The sequence below is a fragment of the Spermophilus citellus genome (assembly GCF_964194105.1).
Source record: "Spermophilus citellus genome assembly, chromosome: 4".
NCBI lineage: Eukaryota > Metazoa > Chordata > Mammalia > Rodentia > Sciuridae > Spermophilus > Spermophilus citellus.
In genome coordinates, this window is record NC_138185.1 from 219,039,825 (window position 1) to 219,060,206 (window position 20,382).

General features: G+C 44.1%; 1 long non-coding RNA gene and 1 pseudogene across 2 annotated transcripts; both read right to left on the reverse strand.

The window, feature by feature from the left end:
- Positions 1–2,515: 2,515 nt before the first annotated feature.
- LOC308648620 lies at positions 2,516–20,294 on the reverse strand. The gene is made up of 3 exons (XR_014021888.1): positions 20,021–20,294; positions 11,113–11,182; positions 2,516–2,853 (listed from the first exon to the last, which is right to left on the reverse strand). It is a non-coding gene; the product is annotated as an uncharacterized lncRNA (long non-coding RNA).
- On the reverse strand, positions 3,667–4,632 carry LOC308647064 (exosome complex component CSL4-like; annotated as a pseudogene). The gene has a single exon. The product of its transcript is annotated as an exosome complex component CSL4-like (transcript).
- Positions 20,295–20,382: the final 88 nt, after the last annotated feature.

The following is a 20,382-nucleotide window of genomic DNA, read 5'->3' on the forward strand; positions in this document are numbered from 1 at the left end:
AAAACCATTTGGGAGTACTCACTAAAGCTGCAGTTCCACTTGCAGCATGTGGTAGTCTTCCTGGGTTGTGGTTTCATTTTCTGTGGTTTCAATTACTATGATCAACTGTGATCTGAAAATATTAAATGGAAAATTCCAGAAACAACCAAACAATTGATACATTTTAAATTGTGTACTCTTCTGAGTAGGTTGGTGGAATCTTGGGCTGTCCCACTGTCTGACGTTGGTCTGGTTTCCAAGATGTTTCTGCTAAGTGCCCACTAGTCACCTAGTACCTGTGTCAGTCATCAGACTGGCTGACATGGTATCATGGTGCTTGTGTTCCAGTAAAACCCCTCCCCTACCATTTTTTTTTACTTAATAATGGCCCTAAAAGACAAGAGTAGCATTAGTCAGCTTTATTGCCAATGTCTTGGCTGGGCACAAGATCACGAGCCACCACACAGCTTTGTAGATTCAAACGGCAATTCTTTATTCCCGAACTCACACCGGCCTCTACGCACGTTCTGGGGAAATCCCAGTTCTGCTGCCGCCCAATTCACCTACTCCACGAGGCTTTTTTCCAAATACTTTTTGAATCTCACGAGAACTCAACGGGAACTCAAGCAGCAGGAACACCCTAATCCCGGCAGCAATAATCTTCAACCTGGAACTTCCCTAAAACCCATATTGTCTTAAACCGGGAACGCCTTAAACCCAAGGAGCGGGATACTTCCTCAAACTGCAGGATACACCCTAAATCTGGATCCACCCTCGCCCTTGAGCAGGGTCACTTTACATGCAATGTCAACAGCGAAATTCCAAGGCAAGTCCATTTAACATGGGGTACGCTGGCAAGGAAATTTCGATGCGTCATTTCTACTTGGCAATGGCCCTCAGTACTTTATGTCATGGAGACAAAATTCCTGAGAGAAATCAACTTAAACAAGGAAAGATTTATTTTGGCTCAGTTTCAGTTTTTAGTCCATGGCCACTTGGCATTGTTGCTTTGGGCCTGTGTTAAGGAAAAACGACACGGCAGAGCCCAGTGCAATGGTGCGTGATTGCCATCTCAGCAACAGGGAGACCGAGGAAGGAGGATCATAAATTAGAGACCAGCCTCAATAATTTAGAGAGGCCCTGACTCAAGACTAAAATAACACCACCACCACCAACAAAAAACAGGTCTGGGAATATAGCTCTGTGGTAGAGCACCCCTGGGTTAAATCCCAGCCCCATAAAACAAAACAACACAACAGCAAAAAGACAGGCAGGTCAGACACAGTGGGGCACACCAATAATCCCAGCTACTCAGGAGGCTAAGGCAGAAGGAGCACAAGCTGGAGGTCAGCCTGGGCAACTTGGTGAGACCCTGCCTCAAAAAAAAAAAAAAAAAAAAATCAAAAGCGCTGGGGATAAAGCTCATTGGTGAAGTGCCCTGGTTCAATCCCCAGCACTAGCACTGAGATCCTGGAGCAAAGCTGCCTACCTATGGAAGCCAGAAAGCAGGGCGGGGAGGGGAGAGGGTGAGAGGAAGAAAGAGGGAAAGACAAAAGGCCAAGGACAAAATTTACCCCTAAAGGATACACCCTCAATGTCATCTTCTTCTACTAGGCCCCACCTCCTAAGGTGTCCACCCCTCCCAATATTCCATCAATTATGAATCCATAAATGGATCAATCAATCCATTTATGAGGTCAGAGCCCCCTGATCCAATCACCCCACCTCTGAACACTGGTGCTCTGGGGATGAAGTTTTCAACACGTGAGATTTTGAGGGACATTTTAGATTTACACTATAACAAATAGTGATGCTGGGAATTTGAATACGCCAAAGACAAGCCGTAAAGTATTTAAGAGAAAAGGTGAATGTTCTTAACAAGGAAAAAAAAAAAAACTTGAGTGCTGATGTTGCTGAGATCTCCACTACAATATTTTGAGAGGCCACATTCATATAACTTTCATTACAACTTATTGTTATAATTGTTCATTCTTACTATAAGTGATTGTTAATCTTTTACTGCGCCTAATTTATAAATTAAATTTTATTAATTTTTATGTATAGAAAAAAACATCCCCATAGTTTGATGGAAATGTCCCCCAATGTGTAGAAAGGTTGGTCCTCAGCTGGGTGCTGGGCAGTAGCAGAAGCCTTAAGAGGTGGGACCTGGGGAAGGTCCCCAGGTCTTAGGTGGTGTACCCTAGAAGTGGAAGTGGGAACCAACCCTTCCTCCTCCTCTTTCACCTCCCAGCCATGAGGTGAGCAGATTTACTCTACCATGTGCTCCCGCCATGGAGGGCTTCCATGCTCACGAAGCTAAGGGGCCAACTGATCATGGATTGAAACCTCTGAAACTGTTGGCCAAAATTAGCCTTTTCTTTTATTAGTTGACTATCTCAGACACTTGTTTCAGTCCTGGAAAGTTGATTAACACAAATATAGGGGTCTTGGAATGCATCCCCTTAAGATGGGGGAACTACTCTATAACCAAGAGAGATCAGTGCTTATATCCAACAAAAGACATGAATAAGAACACTTTTATTCATAAAAGCCAAACCGTAGAAAGTATTCACCAAAGGGAAAAATACATACTGTGTTCAAGTCACACAAGAAAATAATTATACACAGAAATGAAAAACAGGGTATTGGGGACTGGAGAATGTATCTCAGTGGTAGAGTGCCTGCTTTGCATTCATGTTCAATCCCCAGCACTCTTCCAAAAAGAGAGCAAAGAATAGACCATTACCTCCAACAATAGGAAGAATGTGACAGACATAATGTTAGTAAAAGAATTTAGATACACTGCTGAGGTCGAAGCTCAGTGGTAGAGCACATGCCTGATGTGCATGAGGCCCAGGGTTCAATCCTCAGTACCTTAAAAAAAAAGAAAAAAGAGGAGTTTAATTTCATTTTGTTGCATATGGATTTCCAGTTTTCCCAGCACCATTTGTTGAAGAGGCTATCTTTTCTCCAATGTATGTTTTTGGCACCTTTGACTAATATAAGATAACTATAATTATGTGGGGTAGTGTCCTCTATTCTGTACCAATGGTCTACTGGTCTATTTTGGTGCCAATACCATGCTGTTTTTGTTACCATTGCTCTGGAGTATAGTTTAAGATCTGGTATAGTGATGCCACCTGCTTCACTCTTCTTGCTAAGGATTGCTGGGAATGGAACCACCATTTGACCCAGCTATCCCACTCCTCGGTCTATACCTAAAGGACTTAAAAACAGCATACTACAGTGATGCAGCCACATCAATGTTTATAGCAGCACAATTCACCATAGCTAAACTGTGGAACCAATCTAGATGCCATGTTATAGATGAATGGATAAAGAAATGTGGTATAAATACACTATGGAATATTACTCAGTAATAAAAGAGAATGAAATTACAGCATTTGAAGGTAAATGAATGGAGTTGGAGAATATAATGCTAAGTGAAATTAGCCAATCCCCCAAAACTGAATGCTAAATGTTTTCTCTGTTATAAGGAAGCTGATTCATAGTGGGTTGAGAGGAAGAGCATGGGAGGATTCTATGAACTCTAGATAGGGCTAAGGGGTGGGAGGGAGTGGGCCCAGGAGTATAAAAGATGGTAGAATGAAATGGACATCATTACCCTAAGTACATGTATGAAGACATGAATGGTGTGAATATACTTTGTATACAACCAGAGATTTGAAAAGTCGTGTTCTATATGTGTAATGTGAATTGTAATGCATTCTGCTGCCATATATAACAAATTAGAATAAAAAAACAAATAATTTTTCCTTTTTATAAAAATGTTTTCTTTGTTGCAGCAAAAATATATATACTTAAAAGGCCTGTCAGGCTATCTCCAAAGTTACACAGTTTGTTGGAATTCCCCCAAAGAGAAGCTTTATCCTCAAGAATCCAATTTACTAAAAGGTTCATAAAAATAACATTCCACCTATAATAAATTACTGGAAGATTTTTCTAGAAGTGGTTACTGGCTGACCCCAGGTATCTGAATAAAGACCATGGCATCTTGATGTTATTTTCATCACGTACTCTTAGAAATAGCTACCCCCTCCGTGGGGTAAAATGTACCATCTTAGGTCTGCAAAAATTCAGGCTGTACTCTGGCCACTTTCCGGAATTCTTCAGTGTGGGTCTTAGGACACTGCATCTCACATCAACTAGTGGGAATCATCTGGACACCTGATTCACTGTGGGCCACCACCACACCCAGCTCATTTTTGGCAGTGATCAGCAGGTAGTTGGACTCCGAATCACTTAGATCACTTTGGCCCAAACAATGTCACCTGGGCAGAAACTCTTATAAACTTCAACCTTATCTTTTTCAGATGCTCGGACAGCTTCCTTTCTTATAGTTCCTTGGAAGGAGTTCTTCAGTGGTGTGGAGCCCACATATAGGATGTGCACTTTGGCAAAGCATGAGACCTTACAGGTTACAATAGTTCCCACATCTGGAAGTAACTGGGACTCTGCTTCTCTCATCACAGATACCACAGGAAGCGCACTGTTCTTGCTGCTCTTCATCACGTAGCCTGCAAGTAACGAAAAGATGTAGCCATGCCGGGTATAGGTGCCGCTGCCAGGGCTGCCCTCCTCCAAATTACACAGACGTTCGCCAGGGATGCAATATCTCATGGGTGTCACCATCAAAACAAATAAATTAAAAAAAAAAAAAAAAAAAAAAAGCTGGGCACAGTGGCACACACCTGTAGTTCCAGCAGCTTGGGAGGCTGAGACAGGAGAATGGCAAGTTCAAAGCCAACCTCAGCAACAGTGGGGTGCGAAGCAACTCAGTGAGACCCTGTCTCTAAATAAAATACAAAACAGGGCTGGGGATATGGCTCAGTGGTTGAGTGCCCCTGAGTTCAATCCCCAGTACCAAAAAAAAAAAAAAAAAAAGTTGTTAAATTCACGGGTGAATAATATATAATTCCATTCATATAAAGTTGAAAAGACGATAATTAACCTACAGTGATAAAGTCAGAATAGTGGTTGCTTGGTGGTGTCCATAGAGGCTGATCAGCTAAGAGGAAGCCTGTTGGGTAGCTGGACATTGACGATACACTGTATCTTGGTTTATCTCACAGTTATTTGGGCATGTCTATAAAAATTCAATAGGGAAAGAATATTACAGAGATGAGGGGGAGTTCAAAGGCCTTGCAATTTGAATACTGTACAAGTTGTGCTTTAATAATTCCTTTAAAGAGCTGATATTCTACCTCAAAATAATAGTAAAGTCAGCCAGGTATGGTGATCATGGTGACTTGGGAGGCTGATACAGGAGAACTGCAAATTGAAGGACAACCTGGGCAATTTTGAACCTCTCTCAAAATAAAAAAAAAAAAAAAAAATTCAGGCTGGGGATGTGGCTCAAGCGGTAGCATGCTCGCCTGGCATGCATGGGGCGCTGGGTTCAATCCTCAATACCACATAAAAATAAAAAATAAAGATATTGTGTTCACCTAAAAAACCCTAAAAAATAAATATTAAAAAAAAAACAAAATTAAAAATTTAAAAAAGTACTGGAGATGTAGCTCAGTGGTAAAGAGCCCCTGGGTTCAATCTCAGGTATCAAAATGATAATATTGCTAGGCATGGTAAAACATACTTGTAATCCCAGCAGCTCAGGAAGCTGAAGCAGGAGGATCACAAGTTCAAAGCCAGCCTCAGCAATTTTAGTGTGGCCCTAAGCAACTCAGGAAGACTGTTTCTAAATAAAATATAAAAAAGGGCTGTAGCTCAGTTGTTAAGTGCCCTGGGTTCAATCGATGGTACTCCCCTGGGGGGGGGGGATTCAAGGCCAGTGTCAGCAATTTAGGCCCCTTACTGAGACACCCTGTCTCAAAATAAAAATAAAAAGGACTGGGGAAATGGTTTAGTGGTTAAGATCCCTTCAGTTCAATCTCCAATACCAAAAGGAAAAAAAAAGAAGAGGTGTTAAGTGATAAATTTCAATAAATGTAAAGCTTTTACTTGGCTTTATGTGCTTATTTTAGAATCAGGCACTTCATTTTCAAAAATAAGTGTTCTCAGCCAGCCTCAGCAAAAGTGAGGTGTTAAGCAACTCAGTGAGACGCTGTCTCTAGATAAAATACAAAATAGAGCGGGGATGTGGCTCCGTGGTTGAGTGCCCCTGACTTCAATCCCCAACACCCCCCAAAACAAAACAGAAACAAGTGTTCTCATGTGTTTGTCAGTAGAGACAAGATACCACCAGAAGAGGGTCCAAAGGAACTGCAGAAGGGGGATCTCAACTCAGGAGAAGTGGGTTTCTTAACATACACAATGGAAGTTACTTTCAGCATGTGTCAGTAGGAGCAACAGAGATTTATCTAGGAAAGCAGGGAACACACATTCAAGAGAAACTCAAGAGCCTCTCTAGGGGTTCTCAGGCTGCTCTTTTAATATGTGAATTTTTTTTTTTAGTTGTAGATGGACACCATACCCCTATTTTATTGTGTGCTGAGGATTGAACCCAGTGCCTCACATGTGCTAGGCAAGCGTTCTACCCCTGAGCCCCAGCCCCAGCCCTAATATGACTTTTTAAAATTCGTTCTTTTTAGGGGCTGGGGCTGTAGCTCAGTGGCAAAGCGCTTGCCTTGCACATGTGAGGCACTGGGTTCGATCCTCAGCACCACATAAAAAATAAAGATATAGTGTCCACATACAATTCAAAATTTTTGTTCTTTTAGATACACGTCAGTAGAATGTGTTTTGATATACATACATGAAGTTCCCATTCTTGAGGTTGTACACGATGTGTAGTTCCACTGGTTGTGTATTCATAGTTGAACACTGGAAAGTTGTCTGATTCATTCTACTGTCTTTCCTATTCCCATCCCCACTCCCTCATTCCCCTTTGACTAATCCAATGAACTTTTATTCTCCCCTCCATCACCCTTATTGTATATTATCATTTACAAATCAGAGAGAATTTGGCCTTCGATTTTTGAGGGGATTGGCTTATTTAGTATGATTGTCTCTAGTTCCATCCATTTACTGGCAAATGCTATCAATTTCATTCTTCTTTATGGCTGAGTAATATTCCATTGTGTGTGTGTGTGTGTGTATGTGTGTGTGTGTATATATATATATCTCACATTTTCTTATGCCTTTCATCTGTTAAAGGGCATCTAGGTTGGTTCCATAGCTTGGCTATTGTGAATTGAGCTTCTATAAACGCTGATAAGGCTGCACCATTGTAGTAAGTGGATTTTAAGTTCTTTGGGTAGATACGGAAGAGTGGAATAACTGGGTCAAATGGTGGTTCCATTCCAAGTTTTCTAAGGAATCTCCATACTGCTTTCCAGAGTAGTTCCACCAATTTGTACTTCACATGTGCTAGGCAAGCGCTCTACCCCTTCAAGGGGGGGAGTCCTCAGGGGGGATTACTTTGGTGTACAGTGTAGGTGTACTTTCCCCCCCCACATCCTCACCAACGCTTATTTTTACTTGTATGATAATTGCCATCTGACTGGAATGAGATGGAATCTCAGTGTAGTTCTGATTTGCATTTCTCTAATTGCTAGAAGATGTTGACGATCAGTGCTCTACCTGAGGTGTGGGTGGCAAAGATTTTCTCCCATTCTGTAGGCTCTCACTTCATATTCTTGAATATTTCCTTTGCTATGGAGTTCTTAGTTTGATACCATCCCATTTATTGGTTCTTGATTTTCCTTCTTGTACTTCAGAAGTCTTGTTGAGGAAGTCAGTTCCTAAGCCGACATGATGGGGAGTTGGGCCTACATTTTCTTCCAGTAGCTCAGGGTCTCTGGTGTAACACCTAGGTCCTTGATCCACTGTCAGTTGACTTTTGTTCAGGGTGAGAGATAAGGGTTCAAGTTCATTCTGCTACCTGTGAATTCCCAGTTTCCCCAGTGCCATTTGTTTGTTGAAGAGGGTTTCTTTTCTCCAATGTATGTTTATGGCGCCTTTGACTAGTATGAGAACTGTATTTATGTGGGAGTGTCTCTGTGTCTTCTATTCTGTTCCATTGGTCTTCATGTCGTTTGGTGCCAATACCACAATATTCTTGCTACTATAGCTCTGTAGTCTAACTTAAAGTCTGGTATTGTGATGCCTACTGATTTGTTTTTCTCACTAAGGATTGCTTTGGCTATTCTGGGCCTCTTATTTCAACAAATTTGAATTTTATGACTGCTTTTTTTCTATTTCTACAAAGGTTTTCATCGTAGAGGTCTTTCACCTCTTTTGTTAGATTGATTCCCAAGTATTTTATTTTCTTTGAATCTATCGTGAGTGGGAGAGTTTTCCTAATTTCTCTTTCAGTCAATTCAGCAGTGGTGTATAGGAACAACTGATTTATGTGTGGAACCTCCTCTTTTAAATGAAACAAGTGAGGGGTGGGCATGGTGAGGTATGTGCGGATGACATCAGTCTGGTGGTTCTCAGGTCTTGAGAATCCGATAATGGAGACAACACTGGAAACTCTAAGTTAGGTTTCTTTATATATTGTCTCTCGACTTAATGTGTTTAGTGAATAATTAACAGTGCACAAGGTAATTTTCATAAGTGGGTAGATCTGGGTAACTTTAAGATTTGCATCCAGGTGCAATGTCACACACCTGTAGTCCCAGCGATTTGGGAGACTGGGGAAGGAGACTGTAAGTTTGAAGCCAGCTTTAGTGAAACCCTGTATCAAAAGGCTGGGGTTGTAACAGTGGTAGAGTGCGTTCAACCTCCAGTACCAAAAAAATAGAATGTATAGATTTCCCCAAAATTTGCAAGTGATAGTACTGGCAAACAGACTGAGGAAAGACAGGCCTTGAATGATATGCAGAACCTCAGACTAAAATTCAATTCTCTTGGGGCTGGAGCTGTGGCTCAGGGCTAGAGCACTTGCCTGGCATGTGTGAGGCTCTGGGTTCGATCCTCAGCACTGCATATAAATAAATAAAATAAAAGATCCATTGACACATAAAAAATATCTTTAAAAAAATGCTATCTTGGGGCTGGGGATGTGGCTCAAGTGGTAGCGCGCTCGCCTGGCATGCGTGCGGCCCGGGTTCGATCCTCAGCACCACATACAAAGAAAGATGTTGTGTCCGCGGAGAACTAAAAAATAAATAGTAAAAATTCTCTTTCAAAAAAAAAAAAAAAATGCTATCTTTGTCTTTTGTCTCCTCTCCACCTACCTTTGATTTCTCTGTCCTGCCTCAGGCTGAGCAACTTTCCTTTTTTGAGGGGCTGGGAATGCAACACAGGGTCTCACCCAAATTAGGCAAGTGCTCCACCACTGAGTTACCCCCTCGGGCCCTAGATGTTGGTTTTATAGACAGAAAAAGCCTAAGAAAGCAAAAACAAGGAACAAGAAGGCAGAATAACAGACAACTGATTGGTTGACACCAGGTTAGTTTAGGATTGGGGGGTTTTGTTTTGTAAAGATGAAAGCTGAGGGAACTTCAATTTCATGCTGCTGGAACTGGATTGTTGGTAATTTTGGCATCTCTTTCCTGACTCCTGGGAAAGTCAGATAATTGTTTATTTTGGTGGAACTTTAGCAAGCACCTTCATTTTGGGTTTTAGTCTAGTCTGTTGAGGCTACTACAGGAGTTTATTCTAAAACAATGACCTTAAACTTTTATTTAACAAAGGGGGATGAGAATTTAATGAAAGGACAACTCAATAATATGGTACTCATTAGATGGAAGTGCTTCTGCTATTATTCTTAGTAAACAATTCTTTTTTAAATTTTTTATTTTATTTTATTTTTTTTATTGGTTGTTCAAAACATTACAAAGCTCTTGACATATCATATTTCATACATTAGATTCAAGTGGGTTATGAACTCCCATTTTTACCCCAAATACAGATTGCAGAATCACATCGGTTACACATCCACGTTTTTACATATTGCCATATTAGTGACTGTTGTATTCTGCTGCCCTTCCTATCCTCTACTATCCCCCTCCCCTCCCCTCCCATCTTCTCTCTCTACCCCATCTACTGTAATTCATTTCTCTCCCTTGATTTTTTTCCCTTTCCCCTCACATCCTCTTATATGTAATTTTGTATAACAATGAGGGTCTCCTTCCATTTCCATGCAATTTCCCTTCTCTCTCCCTTTCCCTCCCACCTCTCGTCCCTGTTTAATGTTAATCTTTTTCTCATGCTCTTCCTCCCTGCTCTGTTTTTAGTTGCTCTCCTTATATCAAAGAAGACATTTGGCATTTGTTTTTTAGGGATTGGCTAGCTTCACTTAGCATAATCTGCTCTAATGCCATCCATTTCCCTGGAAATTCCATGATTTTGTCATTTTTTAGTGCTGAGTAATACTCCATTGTGTATAAATGCCACATTTTTAATCCATTCATCTATTGAAGGGCATCTAAGTTGGTTCCACAGTCTAGCTATTGTGAATTGTGCTGCTATGAACATCCATGTAGCAGTAGTCCAAGAAGGGCAATAGCTGGGTCAAATGGTGGTTCCATTCCCAGCTTTCCCAGGAATCTCCATACTGCTTTCCAAATTGGCCGCACCAATTTGCAGTCCCACCAGCAATGTACAAGTGTACCCTTTTCTCCACATCCTCGCCAGCACTTGTTGTTGTTTGACTTCATAATGGCTGCCAATCAGTAAACAATTCTTTTAAAAAAAATATCGAACACTTCGTGAGTTTGCGTGTTATCCTCGGACAGGGGCCATGCTAACCTTCTCTGTATTGTTCCAGTTTTAGTATATTGCTGCTGCTATGAGCACTGCTTTAGTAACTTCTAAATACAATTTCTGATTAATTTTGTAAAGTATTGGCCAAGTGAACCATCAAACTTTATTATTAATAAAAATCTCCAAGTCATACAGTATCTCGGACTGTTATCTCCTAAATGATACCAGCTACAATCCAAGTAGCTCCCGATATATGAGGAGGTTCTGCTCTCAACAACATTTTTTTTTTTTTTTTTGGTTTCATACACTGTGGACTTTGTAAACCAGCTTTGGAATTCATCTCTTTATGACCTTGTTCTGTTTAAAATGCTACCTGAGGCAGGAGGATTGCAAGTTGCAGGCTAGCCTCAGCAACTAAGTTAGGCCCAAATCAACACAGGAGACTCTGTCTCAAAAGTGTCCCTTGGGCTGGGGATGTGGCTCAAGCGGTAGTGCAGTCACCTGGTATGCGTGCGGCCCGGGTTCAATCCTCAGCACCACATACCAACAAAGATGTTGTGTCTGCTGAAAACTAAAAAAATAAATATTAAAATTCTCTCTCTCTCTCTCTCAAAAAAAAAAAAAGTGTCTGGGTTCCATTTCTAGTACAAAAAAAAAAAAAGCTACCTGAATAGGGGCTGGGGTTGTGGCTCAGTGGTAGAGTGCTCACCTAGTGCAGGTGAGGTACTGGGTTCAATGCTTAGCACCACATAAAAAAGACATTGTGCCCACCTACAACTAATATATATATATAAAACTTAAAAAAAAAAAGGCTACCTGAATAATACTTAAGATATCAGTAGGCTGGGTGTGGTGGCACATGCCTGTAATCCCAGCAGCTTGGGAGGCTGAGACAGGAGGATCAAAGCCTGCCTCAGCAATGGTGAGGCACTAAGCAACTCAGTTGAGGCCCTGTCTCTAAATAAAAATACAAAATAGGGCTCAAAACAAAAACAAAAAAAGATACCAGTACAATACATCTTCTCAGCAGTCAGTAGAAAACACTGGCAATGAAGCCAAGGGCCCATGGTAGTGTACACTCCAGCAGCTGGAGATACTGCTGCAAGCTTAGTCCTTGTCTCTGATGCCAACCCATGAGGAGGACTCGGTTTTGAGAAAAAGAAAAGAGAAGGTTTATAGCAAAGGAGAAATACTGGGGACTCCTGTCCCAAAGTCTGTGATTCTGCCCATCAGCAGGAAGGGGGGCTTTAAAGAGGTGATTGAAAGGCTGCATTCCAGGCATTCTCTGTTAGAGCTGTAACTCACTGGTTAATTTGGGAGGCAGTTATTTCTGAGATCTTCTGGTGCCGTCCCCAGAGTTTGGATTATTCCTATGGTGGTGTATACTCAGAGACAGATACCTCTGCCTAGGATGGGAAAGAAAGGTGACTCTGTTTCCCCTGAGATTAGGGAGGGGGAGAGATTAGGGGGGAGCAGGGAGAGAGGAAGAGAAAGAAATATGTTCACTTAAAAAATAAGTTGCAGTGGCAGAGAAGCAAGGGCTATATTCAAAGCATAAAGTGGACCCCTGTTACAGAGGGACATTAGGACAAGTGAGACATGGGTCACGGTCCAGCGACTCTTATATACTGGTAACTGGCCTCATCACTCCTCGCTTCCTTGGCTAAAGCTGTATTCTTAATTGGGTCCTAAATGTGACAGGTGAATACCTTGTGAATCACTCACGTGTGAAACTTGAGTTGGAGTAGTGGGTGGGTGTGCTTAAGGTCCTACCAGAGCTGAAACATGACTCCAACCTATGATTCTTGCCTTCGGAATTCTTAATCTCTATTTTTGGCCCAGATCTTTTCTCCTCAGCTCCCAAAGCACATTTTAACGCCTAAAAGCCATTTGTGAAGGCCCCACAACACTTCCAAATCGATACTCAAACTAGGGCACTCACCCCGTTCCCCTCCTGCTTCCTATTTCATTTACTGGTAGCTGCATCCATGTTGTCACCCTTCCTAGAACCTCTGAAGTCATCTTTGTCTTCTCCTTTCCAGGATAAACTGTGCCTCGTAAATCTCTCTCAAACTGTCCCCTTTTTCCTTATTTAAGCATCATCATCCCTCACTCACCTGAACTGGTAAGAACTCACTCATACCTTCAAAACTTCCCCTGTTCAGATTTATTCCCTCCTACACTTTCAAAAATACAAATGAAATCTCACTCCTGTTACAAAACCTTCCATGGCTCTCCTATTCACAAAAAGGCAAAATCTACATCTTTTAGGGTAGCTTTAGGTCTCAGCTACTCTGAAAAGCCTTGACTTCTTTGACCACACTATTTGGAGTTGATCTCCCCTCATTCTGTCACTTTGTATGTTTTATTTATGGCGCTTAGCACACTCTGTAATTCCCTTGTCTGTTTATGAACTTATTATTTGTCCTCCCTCACCCTTTTTGTAAGGGCTATGTGGGTCTGTGATTTTTTTTTTTTTAATCTATTTTATTTTGGTACAGGGGACTGAACTCAGGGCACTCAACCACTGAGCCACATCCCCAGCCTTATTTTATATTTTTATTTAGAGACAGGGTCTCACTGAGTTGCTTGGTGCCTTGCTAAGTTATTGAGGCTGGCTTTGAACTCGTGATCCTCCTGCCTCAGCCTCCTGAGTGTCTAGGATTACAGGTATGTGCCACTGTGGCTGTGATTTTATTTTTCAAAGTGAAAAGTAACAACCCACCCCCCCCAGCATAGTCATGGCACAGGGTAGGCACACAACAACCAGGTGCTGAATGAAAGGCCCTCATCTTCAACCTCTCACTTTCAGCTTTCTTTTGACTACTCCCCACGACATTCCGTGTTGAGTTACTTCAAAAATCTCTTTCTCCAAATAAATGTAAAATTATTTGCACTTTTCTATTTTTTAATTGTTTCCTTTACTTAATGTGCCCTTCTTGCCTGTCTGTCCATTCTTCCTCCTGCCTCAGCCTCCCTGGTTGCTAGAACTGCAGGTGTGAACCATCACACCCAGCCCAAATCCTGACTTTTCTATCAGGATGTTTCAAAAGTTACAGCTCATGTGACATCTACCTTGATTCCATCCCCTTGTGTAGTTCTTTGTAAATGTCTCTGGCATGTAGAATGATACCTAGCACATTCTAGGTACTAAATAAATATTCATCACTTCTGCTACATTGCTCTCTCTCTCATTCTAGGGAAGGCGGAAACAGCTTATTTGGAACAGCTATAGGCCAAAAACACAAAGGTTTAATGTCCACCTGTTTCTTTTTCAATATTTTCTGAGATGCCTGGAAAAGGACAGTATGAGCTGAAGTTCCCATTCTTTAATTCATAAAGCACACCTTGATTAGCATCTGGATGGCCATCTTAAGTGACAGCCACAATTTTAAGGAAAAGTTTCACTTTCCCGCCCAAGGGCCTTTCTGAGAAAGGCTCACCACTCCCTCACACCAACCCAACCCTAACCACCTGCAGTAGGACCGGCTGGTCTCTGATTCCTGAGCCTGCCCCATCCTGGAACCCAAGACTGTTTTGCCTTTCTCCACTATAGAGATGGCCTTTATTTGTCACTCTGACAAATAAACTCTTGTGCGCAGCTCTTTCATTTCTCGCGTATCCATCTCTCGTTCCTTGCTTTCCCTTCATTCTGGTGCTGAAACCTGAGATCGGGTTCCCCAGTGTGCCCACTCCCCTCTTCGAGGGTCACTGAGCATTCCCCGGGCCCCAATCCAGATTCCATCAGGAGACCAGGCCCCCCATTCTGCCAAATGTCCTCTCCACACCCACCACTGGACATTGCAGATAAGACCCTGTTCTCTAGTTGACCTAAACGACCTACAGGTCCTGGGACTCCCAAGGTTACTGTGTGGTCCCCACCCACAACTTTCACAGCTATGGCTGATCCCTACTGTTGACCAGGTCTATAGCTGGCCTTTTATTTGAGTTCTGGGTTTTGAGAAAAAACCACTAAGTGTGATTGGGAATTAATCCTGGTGAGATGATCTCTCAGCCTTGGGTTAATCTCCATGGGCTTCTGCCCCTTCTACATAGTCCTGGCCAGGTGCCCAAGTGCCTCTACAGGGTCCTGCCCCAATGCTTACCCAGCGGTGGTGACAACCCCCTGAGCGTAACCCTCCTCTTGACTAGGTGATACTAGAGATTGGGGGACACTCCACCTCTAAACTCACCACGGGCAGCTCCTCATCCATTCCCTCCCACAGTCCCCCAGGCTGCCTCCTTGCTAACTTAGGGTCTCTCTCACCCTGAACCTAAACCTCCCAAAACTTATCCGCTTGTGCAATTAGACCTGGCCTCAAGATCCTTTGGACAATGACTCTAAGTGGCCACCTAACGGCACTCTAGATCCCAATATTACCAGAGGCATTTTCAACTATTGTGAGCGTTCTGGAAAATGGAAAGAGATATCCTATGTTCAGTCTTCTCCTCTCTGCATTCCAAGCCCTCTCTCTGCAACTCCTGCTCTCCTGCACAAGTCCTCTGAGCTCTCACCTCCCCTAAGTCTGCTTCCAAAGGGACAGAAGATCCTACCCAGGACTCCTTCTCCTTCGACCCAGCGGATGAACCCCTGCCATACCACGATTCTCTTTCTAATGAAGCCTCTGGGCCACTGTCCCCTGGGCCCCTCTGCCCTCCTGTCCTCCTACCACACATTCATGGACTGCCGCTGCCCAGCCTGCATCTCTGTGTCCTCTTCTCGAGGTGGCTGGGTAGATGGTGTAATCCAGGTTCAGGTGCCTTTCTCTTTGTCAAATCTTTCACAATAGAAAAGGAGCTTGGGTCCGATACTTCAAGTACACATATCAAAGAGTCTCAGTATCTGACCCAATCACGATTTGACCTTCCCTGATGTCCATATGATCTTGTCGAACACCCTCCTGCCCGAGGAGCACAGTGAGTTTGGGAGCAAGCTAGAAATTATGCTGACGGGGACATCAGACCTCCGCTGCCCATCCAATCGGCACTGACGGGATCCCAATCAGGACCCCAGTGGGATTGTAATTCGCCTGGAGGAGTAACTAGTAGAAACCAATTCATTACTCGCCTCCTGGCAGGACTTAGAAAGGCTGTCAATTGTGAAAGGCTCCAGGAAATCTTCCCAGATAAGGGTGAAAACCCTTCAGCATTTCTAGACCACCTGACCAAGGCTTCACTACCACATACTAATCGGGACCCTGAGACTCCAGATGGGAGACAACTCTCATGACTGCTCTTTCTCCCAGTTTCCCCGATATTAAGGCCAAACTAAGGCACCTCGAGAGGGGGCCCCTAACTCCCCAAGCTGAGGTGGGGGAGTGGCCTTTGGGGAGTATAACGGGAGAGAGGAGAAGGCCTGGGAGCAGAAATATCAGATGCTTGCCCAAGTTGTCCGACCAGCCTCAGCATCTGTCCCTGTTGCACTGGCCCGCGGAAGGGTCCCTCAGGACCACTTGGACCCTGCTTTACATGTGGTCAGCTGGGTCACTGGGCTTGTACATGTCCCAAGCCTTGCAAGCCTATGGGCCCTTGTCCTAAATGCCATCAGGAGGGACACTGGGCCGTTGACTGTCCCCAAGCTCTTGTGGCTCCCAGCCACCCGGCCCTTCTGGCTCCCCTTTCCAACTCTTAAGACTGACTGCAGAGGACTGGGGAGGCCCAGGTCCCCATCACCTGACCAGTCCCTTCACTCCGCGGGAACCCAGGGTAACTGTGCATTTCAGGTGGGCCTGTCTCCTTCCTCCTAGACCCTGGGGCTACATATTCAGTCCTCAAGGAGTCCTGGGGCTACCACTCGCTCTATGACCTCTGTTGTGGGGTAGAGGGCAAACCTTACAACCCTCACAGACACTCAGCCTTGTTTGCGCTTTTGGCTAATTTTTACCCCTCCTTTCTGGTCATTCCACAGTGCCCTGTTTCCCTATGGGAAGGGACATCCTTACAAAGTTGGAGGTGACACTTTCCTTCTCCCCTGGTGTACACTTCCATCGAGACTCACCTGCTGCTCCCCTGATCCTCACCCTCACCTTAGGACCGTCCTCTATTCCATCTGCCAGTGCCTTCCCATTACCCCTTCCCAGGTGGACCCTACCGGCTGGGATCGCCTCACACCACGAGGCCATTCACGTCGTCTCAAACCCCCCTCCATTTTCTGGCCCAATCACAACACCTGCTGTCCCTCCTTGCTGCCGCTGCTCTCTCTTTGCAGAGTAGCCTTGTCAGGCTCCTGACAATAAACCTGCTTCTTACCCCAGGTGGGTGTGTGACTAGTTCTGTGCCACTTTTCTTTCATTGATGCCGGTGACTCCATCAGTTCTCCCATCAGCTTTGCTCTCCCCTCAGGGATTTGGGCTGCTTTGGGATCCTGGCCTAAGGGCCCAGGACAGTGACCATACTCCTTCTGCCATTCACCTGGCGCTCTTCTTCATCTACACTTTGGCCTCATTTGGGTCCTTAATCTTCATAACGTTTGCAAGCGCTCAGGAAAATGGCAGGAAACCCCTTATGTGCAGCTCTCTCCTTTCTCACTCTTAGCCTTCCCTGGGCTCCTCTTGCCCACCGCCCCGCCAGCTTCTACTTGCCACTAAAGCTCTGGATTCTCCAGAGACCCTACTTGTAGACAAACAAGGGACGCAGAACCCTCCTCCCTGCTTCTATGGGCACAGTACATTGTAAAGCCCTGGGCAGCAATGTCCCTGGCCAAGGCCACACTGAAGCTAACACTGAAATACAAAGGGCAGACTCAGCAGGCTTGATAAAAGGCTTAAAACTTAAAAAAAAAAAAAAAAAAAAAAGTCAATTTAAATTTTCCCTTGGCTACAACACAGAATGACTTCAAAATTTTCTCCCTCTCCCTCCTCCCTATCTCTTTCTCTCATATCACTTTAATGAAGTAATTAATGGTCATATCATTTTTTTCCTAGGACTAACTAAAACTCCATTTGGCTCAGAGACCAGTTTACAAAGTTGGCTCTTAAAAGTCCTTGCTTAGCATCTGGATGGCCATCTTAAGTGACAACCACCATTTTAAGGAAAAAGTTTCACTTTCCGGCCCAAGGGCATTTCTGAGAAAGGCTCACCACTCCCTCATACCAACCCAACCCCTAACCACCAGCAGCTAGGCTCTGATTCCTCAGCCTGCCCCATGAAAGTCCTGGAACCCAAGCCTGTTTTGCCTCTCCACTATAGAGAGATGGCCTTTATTTGTCAGCACTGAAAAATAATAAACTCTCCTGTGTATGTCTGCCTGATCTCTGCCTTTCATTTCTTACTTACCTCTCATTTCTTGATTTCCCTTCAGCTCTTAATCTAATAAGTTTTAAAAGTGATAAGGCCTTCACTCATTTATTCTGTGTACTGTCTTGTCTGTGTGTGTATCAAAACCAACATATAGAGCACTCATATAGAAGATTGACCTACATCCCTGTTTCCTAAGAGGCCCAATAAAAAACAAAAAAGTGGGGACTACAAGATCCTTGCTTAGCATCTGGAAGGACATCTTAAGTGACAGTCACCATTTTAAGGGAAAAGTTTCGCTTTCCCACTCCCTCATACCAGTTCAACCCCTAACCACCTACAGTAGGATCCTGAGCCTGCCCCATAAAAGTCCTGGAACCCAAGCCTGTTTTGCCTCTTTCCACTATAGAGAGATGGCCTTTATTTGACAGCTCTGACAAATAAACTCTCCTGTTTATGTCTGCCTGGTCTCTGTCTTTCATTTCTTGCTTACCTGTCTCTCGTTCCTCACTTTCCTTTCAACACCTTCAGACACATTATTATGAGCAACTTCAGTATCAAGGATTTAAGACTCTTTACTTTTTCCTGCAAATGTCCAATGGATGGTTAAAAGCAGGATTAAAGACTTGGCATCTCTGCCTGCATTTTGCATTCATCTTCTTTGCTCTGAGTCACCTTGGATTCCAGAAACAAGGTCTGATAGGATAATGATCATGTGATGAGTCAACCTTACCACCAGCTCCCTACCAGGCAACAGCACTTTCTCCTCTGGAACAAGGCCCTGCCTGCCCAATCCTGAGATAATGACCTGGTCAAGATCACCTGTTTTGGCAGCTTATGAAATCCGGCCAGCTATGCAGACCCCCCTCACCATTGCCCCTATTCCCTTATAAAACATCAAAGTCATTCTCAGTCTCTGGGCTAAGGGCCTTTGTTTTCTCAGTACAGTCATGCTTTAAAGAGTAAAGCTCCTTTCATGTTTTTCAATGTTACCTTTTCTTCTTGTTTTTTGGGGCAAATAGACCTCATTTGACAGTTCCCCAGTCAGGACCCTGGGCTAGGACTTCACTGACCACTTTTTTTTTTTTTAAATATATTTTTAGTTGTAGATGGACACAATACTTTTGTTTATTTAGTTTTATGTGGTGCTGGGGATCAAACCTAGGGCCTCACACATGTTAGGCTCTACCACTGAGCTACAATCCCAGCACTCCATTGACCACTTTTAAGACCGAAGCCTTAATAGGTTATGGATTTCTCTGAATCTCATATCCTCAAATTTTTTGGAGATGCCAGCCCCCCAAGTGAGATTAATTTTAATAACATTTTCTTTAATGCAACAGAACCAAAACATTATTTCAACATGTAAACAATATAAAGTAATTGATTACAGTATTTCACATTATTAATTTGTGCTAAAATCTCCGAAATCCGTGTGTATTTTGCATTTACAGCTCAGATTAAATGGAACAGCCTCATTTCAAGTGGTTAACAGCCAAATGTGGCATACAGATTTACAGCCTGTGCTTTTCGCATTCTGAATCATTAGTCCTAGAAGGAAAATAAGTCCTTTGTCAGATCTTCTGCGGATTTATAAGCGCATATAAAAATATTTAGAGTTTTGAAACGTCAGGCTAACGCTTTCCCCTACTCATTTGACCCCCACCCTACCCCTATTAACTTGTGCAACACTTTGGAATGTCCATTCTAATTTACAGAGGGAAAGAACGTCAGAGTGCAGGGGCCGCCTCAGGCACCTTTTCAAGCTTTTACCGGTGACAAGGCAGAAGGTCGAATTCTAGGTCCCACCACAAAGAGATTAAGGGCTGGAAACACAGCCTGGGGGGAAATTCGGCTCAAAACAGCCTTTGCTAAAATCTCAGTAGTTACCGACAGCTTTATCAAGTAGCTCGTGTTGCAGAACTGGCTGTCATCACAATCCGATCTAGCAAAACTTATCCACTCAATAAATATCTGCGGAGAGCCTGCATACAGACATCAGGAACATCAGTGGACCAGACGGACGAGGGGCTCCGTCGGCGGAACGCAGTAGCGCAGGAGAGAGCGAGTCCTAGCAACGCTGTGGCGCGCCGAGCCAGGCTCCGAGCTAAGCACCTCTCTGGCTTCACCGCATAAAGCCTCGGTTACCCTATGAAGTAAGCATGACTCCTACCTTCGGTAAACTACGGTGCGGTTGAGAAAGTTGTCATAACCCACGGCAGCGACCCACCCGCGCCCCCGAGCAGCACATGGTTCACGCGCCGGCGCCTCGGGAGGCGAGAAGGGCGGGTCAGCACGGTGCACCGGAAGCGGCGCCTCGGGGGCCGGGGGTCGCAGCGGAACCTTCCCGCGCCATCGGAACCGCGTCGCCCCCACTCGGCCACTAGGGTATCCCCGCCTGAGGGCAGACTGCCGTCCGGAGCCTCCGACACCGCGCCGTCCCCCGACACCCGTCGCGGAAGCGTGGGAGGATCAAGGTGGGAACTGAGGGCCCACGGTCGCTACGCAAACTACGCTTCCCGTGAGGCGGCGCGG